Below are 7,645 nucleotides of genomic sequence, written 5' to 3' on the forward strand. Positions count from 1 at the left end.
TTTTTCAACGTTTATTTATTTTTGGAACAGAGAGAGACAGAGCATGAACGGGGGAGGGGCAGAGAGAGAGGGAGACACAGAATCGGAGACAGGCTCCAGGCTCCGAGCCATCAGCCCAGAGCCCGACGCGGGGCTCGAACTCCCGGACCGCGAGATCGTGACCTGGCTGAAGTCGGACGTTTAACCGACTGCGCCACCCAGGCGCCCCTCATTCTGGATTTAGAGTGGGCTCTGGTGTGCTTGTAAGAGGAAGAGAGGACGCAAAGAGGCACAGAGGAGAACACCACGTGGCAACGGAGGCAGAGGTGACAGTGAGGCACCTGTGAGCCCAGGAATGCCACTCTTGCCGACGGCCCCCAGAAGCTAGGAGAGAGGCCTGGCCCGGCTTCCCTCAGGGCCTCCGGAAGTAAGTAGCCCCACCGACACCTTCATTTTGGACTTTTGGTCTCCAGAACTGTGGGAGAGTAAGTTTCTGTTGACTTAAGCTCCCCAGTTTGGGGTGATTTGTTACGGCAGCCCTGGGAGACTATACGCCACGTCCCTGAGGTCCTCAGCTTTCCACGGTGTCCCCCACCCCCCCCCACCCCCCCTCCGCAAACAGACCTGTGCTTGAAAGCTCCCGGGACGGAGAGCTCACGACGTCCCATCTATGTGATGGACTGCTTGTTGGAAACTCCTTTCTGGCATTGTGGGATCAGGGGAGGCTTCATGGAAGAGGCAGCACGTGAACTGGGCCTTAAAGGATGAATATGATCAAAACAAGGGGAAACAGATGCGGTGGCACGTGTTCCAGGTGGCGGGGACGCGGCAGGCCCGGGAATATGGGCCGTATATGCAAACATTCACTCAAACTCTTCTAGGAGTATTTACTCGCTAAGCAGCGAGTAGTGGAATGGAGGTGAGTTGCAACGGGGACGTGTGGCTGGGTGAGGTCAGTAGGTTGGAATTGGTGGTGGGTCTGAATCTTTAAAAATCCTGGCCTCCTGGGGCACCCCGGTGGCCCAGTCTGTTAAGCGACCGACTCTTGGTTTGGGCTCAGGTCATGATCTCGTGGTTCGTGAGTTCGAGCTCCGCATCGGGCTCTGCACTGACAGTGTGGAGCGTGCGTGGGGTTTTTTCTCTCTCTCTCTCCTCTCTGTCCCTCCCCCGCTTGTGGTCTCTCTCTTTCTCTCTCTCAAAGTAAATAAATAAACAAACATTAAAAAAAAAATCCTGTCCTCCCAAGTGGAGGATGGGACATTTATCCACATCCCTAGGTTTTTCCTTCAAGCTAAACTACTCTCCCCTCCTCTTGTGTAAAAGACTGTTGGGTTGGCTCCTTTCCAGGAAGCTTCCCTGCGTCACTCCCTCTGGTAGTGGTAGAGCCGTGTGCCAGGCACAAGGGCGGTCATGTGATCCTGGCCCGGCCAATCACAGCACTCCAACCGCCTGGTAGGGTTACGGATCCAGTGCAAGTCCTGTGCTGGGACTGCTGTATACAGTCTGGGAGCGGGCAGCTTTTTCTCTGCTCCAGCAGCACGTTCTCTGCCGCGAGGAGAGTGCCCATCACTGGCCAGAGAGAATGAGGCCAACAGGTTGAAAAGAAACAGAGTGAACCGGGGGTGACAGATGGCCAGTGTCCGGCGTTCGTTAACCTCACAGTTGCCATGCCCGGGCTCTGGTTCCTCGACATCTTCCTCCATTTCCAAGGGCTGTGCCAATATCCACCCCCTTCGTGAGGACTAATCTGTTCCTTCTCTGTCTAGGTTAGTCTGCATTAGGTTTCTGTCACTTGCAACCAAATTGTCCTGGACGATATGGTTCTGTTTCCAAAACCCTCCTGCTGCTGGCCAAACAGCCAAAGAGAACTGAGGAAGATGGTGCCCCTCCAGAGCAGCGGCCCCATTGCAGTTCAGCGAGGTTGCCCCTGTGCACTTTCCCGTGGGCCTGTGAGCACTTGGTGCTGTTAGCGTTCAATTGACATTGAAAAGCACAGGGGTGTGGATCCAAGTAAAATACAGATAAGGGCAGGGAAGATAAGGAATGGAAGCCTCTCTGATATTTCTGCCCCCAAAGACACATTTGCACCCTTAGAGATTCATTCCTTTGAATGCATCTTTTGAAATATAAGTAGAAGCTGGGAGAGAAGTTTAGGAGGCAGAAAGTAGGCCAATTTGCCCAAAACTCAATATGCCTGAGATGAATGCACCAAATTTACTCAATTAAAGAAATTACCAAAGACTTGTTTCCTTTAACTAAATATAACGTTTTCAGCAATTCATGTAAAATGTTGACATTCTGGTTTCCAACAAGAAACAGTTGGGATACATTGGCTTGGAGTCAGTTTGCAGAATGGTTCTCCAGGGAAGGATAAAATTGTTCAAGCAAACAAAGGGAAGTGAATCCCCGATGGTGATGGGCAGGACCAGGAGTGATGATAAATATTTTGGACAATGGTGACGTCAGGGCTGAATTGGAACAAGATCATTCATCCAGTCGTTCATTTATTTAACACGTATGTCCCAGTTACCTGCCCTGTGCCAGGCCCAGGAGTCAGGATACAGCTGTGACAAGGCCTCCAGGGAATCATCAGGGTCATGCAGTGCCGTGTTCCAGGACAAGACATAGGCCTGCACAGGGCCAGGGAGGAACAGAGGTGGCTTACCCTCCATGTCTGAGGAGGTAGGAGGGAGACATGATGTCTGATCTGGGTTTTGAAGGATGTGTAGGGGCTTCGCAGGCAAAGAAGAACGGAGAACATTTTCAGGTTGGGGTGGAGCCTACACTGAGGCTCGGAGGCACAGGAGATGGGGCGGAAGGGGAAGAAGATGCTAGTGAGGAGAGTGGAGGCCAAATCACCAGGCTTTCAAAGAGCCAAATAGAAATGGACTCTTACCCTGTGGCCAGTGAGGAGCCACTGAGGGTTTTATCAGAGGGAGGCAGTGATCCTGTCTCCATGGCAGCCATGACAAAGACGGACTGGGAGTGCCAGAAAGGAGGGGGCTAGAAGACAAAGCTGGAGGCTGCTGCAGGTGTCCCAGTGACAGACGAACAGGGCTGAGGTGGAATTTATTCCTTCAGCAAGTTATTTATCGACCGTCATCTGGCGAGAGACAGGTGCTAGCCCAGGTGGTCCTTGCCGGGGGTCCGGTGGTGGTGAGGCAGGAGAAGAGCCTTCCAGACAGAGGGAACAGAACGTGGGGGGCCTGAAGTGGGGAAGATTTAGGCTCCATAAGTGTTTGTTGAATGAACGACTGTTTGGAAGGGGGGAAAAAGGGTGGCTCGAGGCGGGTGGTGCCAGGGATGGGTCGGGCGGCAGAGAAGCGGAAAAACTGGTGGCTGAGGGGAGCAGAGCAGCGGAGACCACTGTCAAGACTGTTTTTCAGACAACAATTTAGTGAAGACGCACACGGCATTTTAAAAGAAATGAAACAGAGGCACGCCTGGGTGACGCGGTCAGTTGAGCGTCCGACTCTTGGCTTCGGCTCAGGCCATGATCTCGCGGTTTATGGGTTCGAGCCCCGCGTCGGGCTCGGGGCTGACAGCTCGGAGCCTGGAGCCTGCTTTGGATTCTGTGTCTCCCTCTCCCTCTCTCTCTCTCTCTCTGCCGCTCCCCTACGCATACTCTCTCTCTCAAAAATAAATAAACATTAAAAAAAATTTTTTTAAATGTTCTTTCTGTGGTTGAGGCCAAAAAGCTTGAAACCCTCAAAATTAGGATGTAGATTTGGCTCTTGTATCCGAGACCAAAAATAACTCTGGCTTAAACAAAATAAACAGTTACCTCTCTTTCCATAACAGTCAGGCCCCGGGCCGTCCCGGGCTGGACTGTGACTCCAGGGTGCCGGGGGCCCCAGCTCCTGCCTCCTGGCTGCGGCCCGGACAAGATGGAGCCACCTCGTCCATGTTCCAGCCCGTGGGGAGAGGAAGGAGGAGAGGGGAGGGCGTGGCCTTGTCTCTTGAAGGCCACAACCAGGACGTGGCTCCGATCACTTCTGCTCACATCCCGCTGTTTACCATGGAGTCCCCTGGCCACGGGGAGCTGCAAGGGAGCTGGGAAGGGTGGTCTTCGTCTGCTACCTGGGCGCCCCGCTAGAAATGGAGGGTTGTGTTAGGAGAGAAAGGGAGAGGGGGCGTGGGGTCCTCAGGCAGCTTCCTCTCCAGCCTGTGTTTGAAGAACTGCCGGGGATCCGTGGGGTTTGGGGTCTGTTGCCTAGGCGGGAAGGCCCTCTTCCTCACCTTATGACACCCCCCTGGATGCCAGTGGCTCCCAGAGATGCCCAGGCTCTCCAGACCCTGCAGACGGAAGGAGAGGACTCAGGGCGTGCAGCCCACTGGGCAGGGCCTGGTGGCAAGCAAGCCCTCAGGGAACGAACGAACGAAAGCCATCTGCATCTCCCCTCCTGGCTTAGCCCCATTAACAGTGAGTGTCACGGTCCCCAGGAGCCCAGGCTAGGTAGGAGTTTACAAATACCCTTCACCCAGCAACCTCTCTCTTCTGCAGGATCCTGAGAAAGAAGAGATTAACTATGACACCGAGTGACCCGAGAAAGTCCCTGGGTCAGGGTCCCCAGGACCGCTCCCGGTGTGATTTGCTAGGAGGACTCACAGCTAAGACCCATCACGGTGCAGATACAGAGCAACATCGGCGCAGGACAAAGGCTACGGGAAACCAAGCAAAAGCTTCCCAGGGTCCTCGTCCCGCTGAGTCACACAGGACATGCTTAACTCCTCCAGTGACGTGTCGCGTCAGCGTGTGTGAAACATCGTCTGCTAGAGAAGCTCATTAGAGACCCAGAGCCCAGGGTGTTTCCTGGGGGCTGGTCACATAGGTAACCCCTGCCTAGATGTACCAGATTCTCCGCAGGAGAGCAGGGCTTTCGCATCAGCCATGTTGTTTGCACAAACGATTTAGGCGCAGCCAGCCCTTCTCAGAGAATCATGGGAGCATTCCCAAAATCCAAGTTCCCAGACCCCAGCCAAGGGCCAGCCTCGTGAGCAGGCCTTTCAAAGGATGGCAGTCTCGGGCCTGCTGCACTAACCCTGTTCCACACACTTGCCAGAGAAGGTGGGATTTGACCTGGGGGAGTCAAGGAGCCACACAGAGAGGAGGAAACCCTGCCAGGTTGACCCCACCTACCTCTCCAGCCTTCCTCTGAACCTTTTCCTGAGCCCCGGTCATCCTACACAGATCTGAGCAGTGGCGACCCCCTTTGTACAGGCACGCGCCTGCCGTGATGCTATTGTCACACAGGCCCTGTCACCCTCTCACTGAGTCTGCAACCCCGGGACAGCACCTTCCTGCACCGCAAGAATCACATTCCGACTGTATTCGTGTGTACGAGACTGCCTTCTCAGCTTACTTCTCTCTGTTTCTTCTTTCCCATCCCTCCCCGCTCCCTCTCTCCACGCTGTGATAAACAGAGCCTTGCAAGCAGGGGCGGGGGTGGGGGGCGCTGATAAACTCAGCTGCGTGGACTTCCCATCTCCGTGGGTCAAGGATGGTGAGGCTCTGGGGCAGGAATAGACCAGATGAGCTCCGACACATCCCGGGGATTGATTGCAGGATTCTCTGAGCTGGAGAAACTCAAATTCAACGCGGCCACTGAAATCCCGAGCAAGGAAGGCTCTGGAGCCTGGCATGTGGGCGGAGAGAACAGATGAGGAGCAGAACCAAAGAGACCCAGTCAGGTGGAGTCCCGGCCGCGCAGGGCGTCAGGTGGCAGGGAAGGGCGAGGGAGGAGCCCAGCACCTTTCTGGGGTGCCGGCTCACTGCTGAGGGACAGGACCTCAGCTGGTGTGCGAGTGAACAGGAGCCCTTAGCCCTGGCCCGGCTGATGTGGGCCCCTCCCGGCTAGTTCTGAGGGTCCTTGGGGAGACATACTCTATGTTGGCAGCTGGTTGCTTCCAAGCCCTGGGCTGGGCCCCCCCGGGCAAGGTAAATCCTGGAGGGGCTGGCTGGGGCTGGCTGCCTGGCACGGGTTGGGGTCAGAGGGGAGGCCCGGGGGAGGGGGGAGGGAAGGCTGTCCAGCTCGGGGTGGAGTTTCTGCTGGTGTCTGTCATTGACTATAAATGTATCTGAGAGAATTCGGTGCAGGGAGGGCTCCCCTCTCCCATAGGGCCAGGGAAGCAAATGTTCAGGGAAGCCTGGAAGGAGACTACCCACCTCTCATTGCACGGCAGGAATCAGGAAGGGATGGGAGGAGGGGGCAGACGCCCGGCCCCTTGGCTCAGTCCAGCCTTCCCTAGAGGCCAGTCCTCTCACAGGGAGAAGCATTGAGGCTGCCCAGCCTTCTAGAGAAGCGGCACAAAGAGTCACATCAGGTGACAGCCTAGAGCATGGCTGGCGGTGACAGGCGGCCTGGGTTCAAGTCCCGACTTGGCCACTCACTCAGCCTCAGCTGGTGGCCGACCCCCCCCAGCGGGGGGGGGGGGCCCCCCCCCCAGCAGCGAGACGACTTGTCACAGATGGTCGTGTGACTGGTTTCCTCATCCATAAGACGATGAGGGATGTTGTAGGCCCAGGTGAAATCCTATATGTGGAGACTGTGGCCTGGCCCGGGCCTGAGGTTAATGTCTGTTCTGGCCACTTGCTGAGGTGCTGTCAGTGACTGAGTCCTGGCCTCGTCCCCCGTGGCTGTCGCGCGGCAGTGTGCTCAGGCCAAAGGGATGGTGCTCGGCTTTTCCAGCCTGTTTCCCCAACTATAGGGAGTGTCATGTCCCGAAGTCTGGCCACAGCCCTCCAAAATTCCAAGCAACGTCCCCCTGTCTGGACATCAAGCACCTTCAGATATCACCAAAAGAAGCACTTCGTCATTTGAGCCCTAAAAAGATGGCTGCCATTCCTTATATTCCTCATTCCTTCTCCAGTGTTCTTTTTAAAGCACAGTTAATTTTGCTTTGCAAATGTGTGAGCCCTTGGGGTTAATTACAGCAACCGTGGAATGTTCCAGAGAGAGAGAAAGAAAACGCTGAACCTTACAGAAACTGACTTTTGGATTCATGCCTTTGCATTCTTCCACAGAATCACAAGACTGGGAGATGTTGTCATCTTACAGATGGGGAAACTGAGGCTCAAAGGGAGGTGCTGGGAGCCAGGCAACATCCATGTGGCCTCACTTCTTCCGGACTTCTTCCCTGACACCCACGCTGCCACCCATATTCACCCAGGACACGGCTTGTTACAGTGACATGTGGGGGCTGTCAGCCGGGCCTGGGGTGACATTGTGACCCCATACACCAGGGTCACTCCCCAGAGGGGTAGTTGTTTGCTGTATAACATGGGGGTGGGTGTGTAACAATATCTACCTCTCAGGGTCGTGGGCAGGATTAGACATGATGGGAAAAGCATGTTGATGGGAACATAGAAACATTTGTGTTTTTTTCTCCTCTCCACCTGTTTTGCTCAAAATAAATTTAAAAAAATTTTAAAGTTTGGGTTTTTGGTTTTTTTTTAATCGTTTTTTTTTTGTTTTTTTTTTTTTTTTTTTTGGTCTCTGTGCCCCCGCAAAGGTGTGAGAGCAGCCGCTGGCTCGGGACCCAGGAGGCCGGTAGGGGAGGCTGCTTCTGCTCCTTGGTACCTGTATGGGATTGTGTGCAGTTTGTCTTTCCCCTTTTAGATTTGTTCTCAGGCCCAGGTCATGCACCAGAGAGCAGTAAATCCACA

At 54.7% G+C, this 7,645-nt stretch overlaps 1 long non-coding RNA gene across 1 annotated transcript; it reads left to right on the forward strand.

Moving 5' to 3' along the window:
* Nucleotides 1–214: 214 nt before the first annotated feature.
* Nucleotides 215–7,414, forward strand: LOC121036767 (uncharacterized). The gene is made up of 2 exons (XR_005793471.1): nt 215–898; nt 4,484–7,414. It is a non-coding gene; the product is annotated as an uncharacterized LOC121036767 (long non-coding RNA).
* The last annotated feature ends 231 nt before the right edge of the window (nt 7,415–7,645 follow it).

This window comes from Herpailurus yagouaroundi, unplaced genomic scaffold, assembly GCF_014898765.1.
Source record: "Herpailurus yagouaroundi ecotype Mexico unplaced genomic scaffold, PumYag 163, whole genome shotgun sequence".
NCBI lineage: Eukaryota > Metazoa > Chordata > Mammalia > Carnivora > Felidae > Herpailurus > Herpailurus yagouaroundi.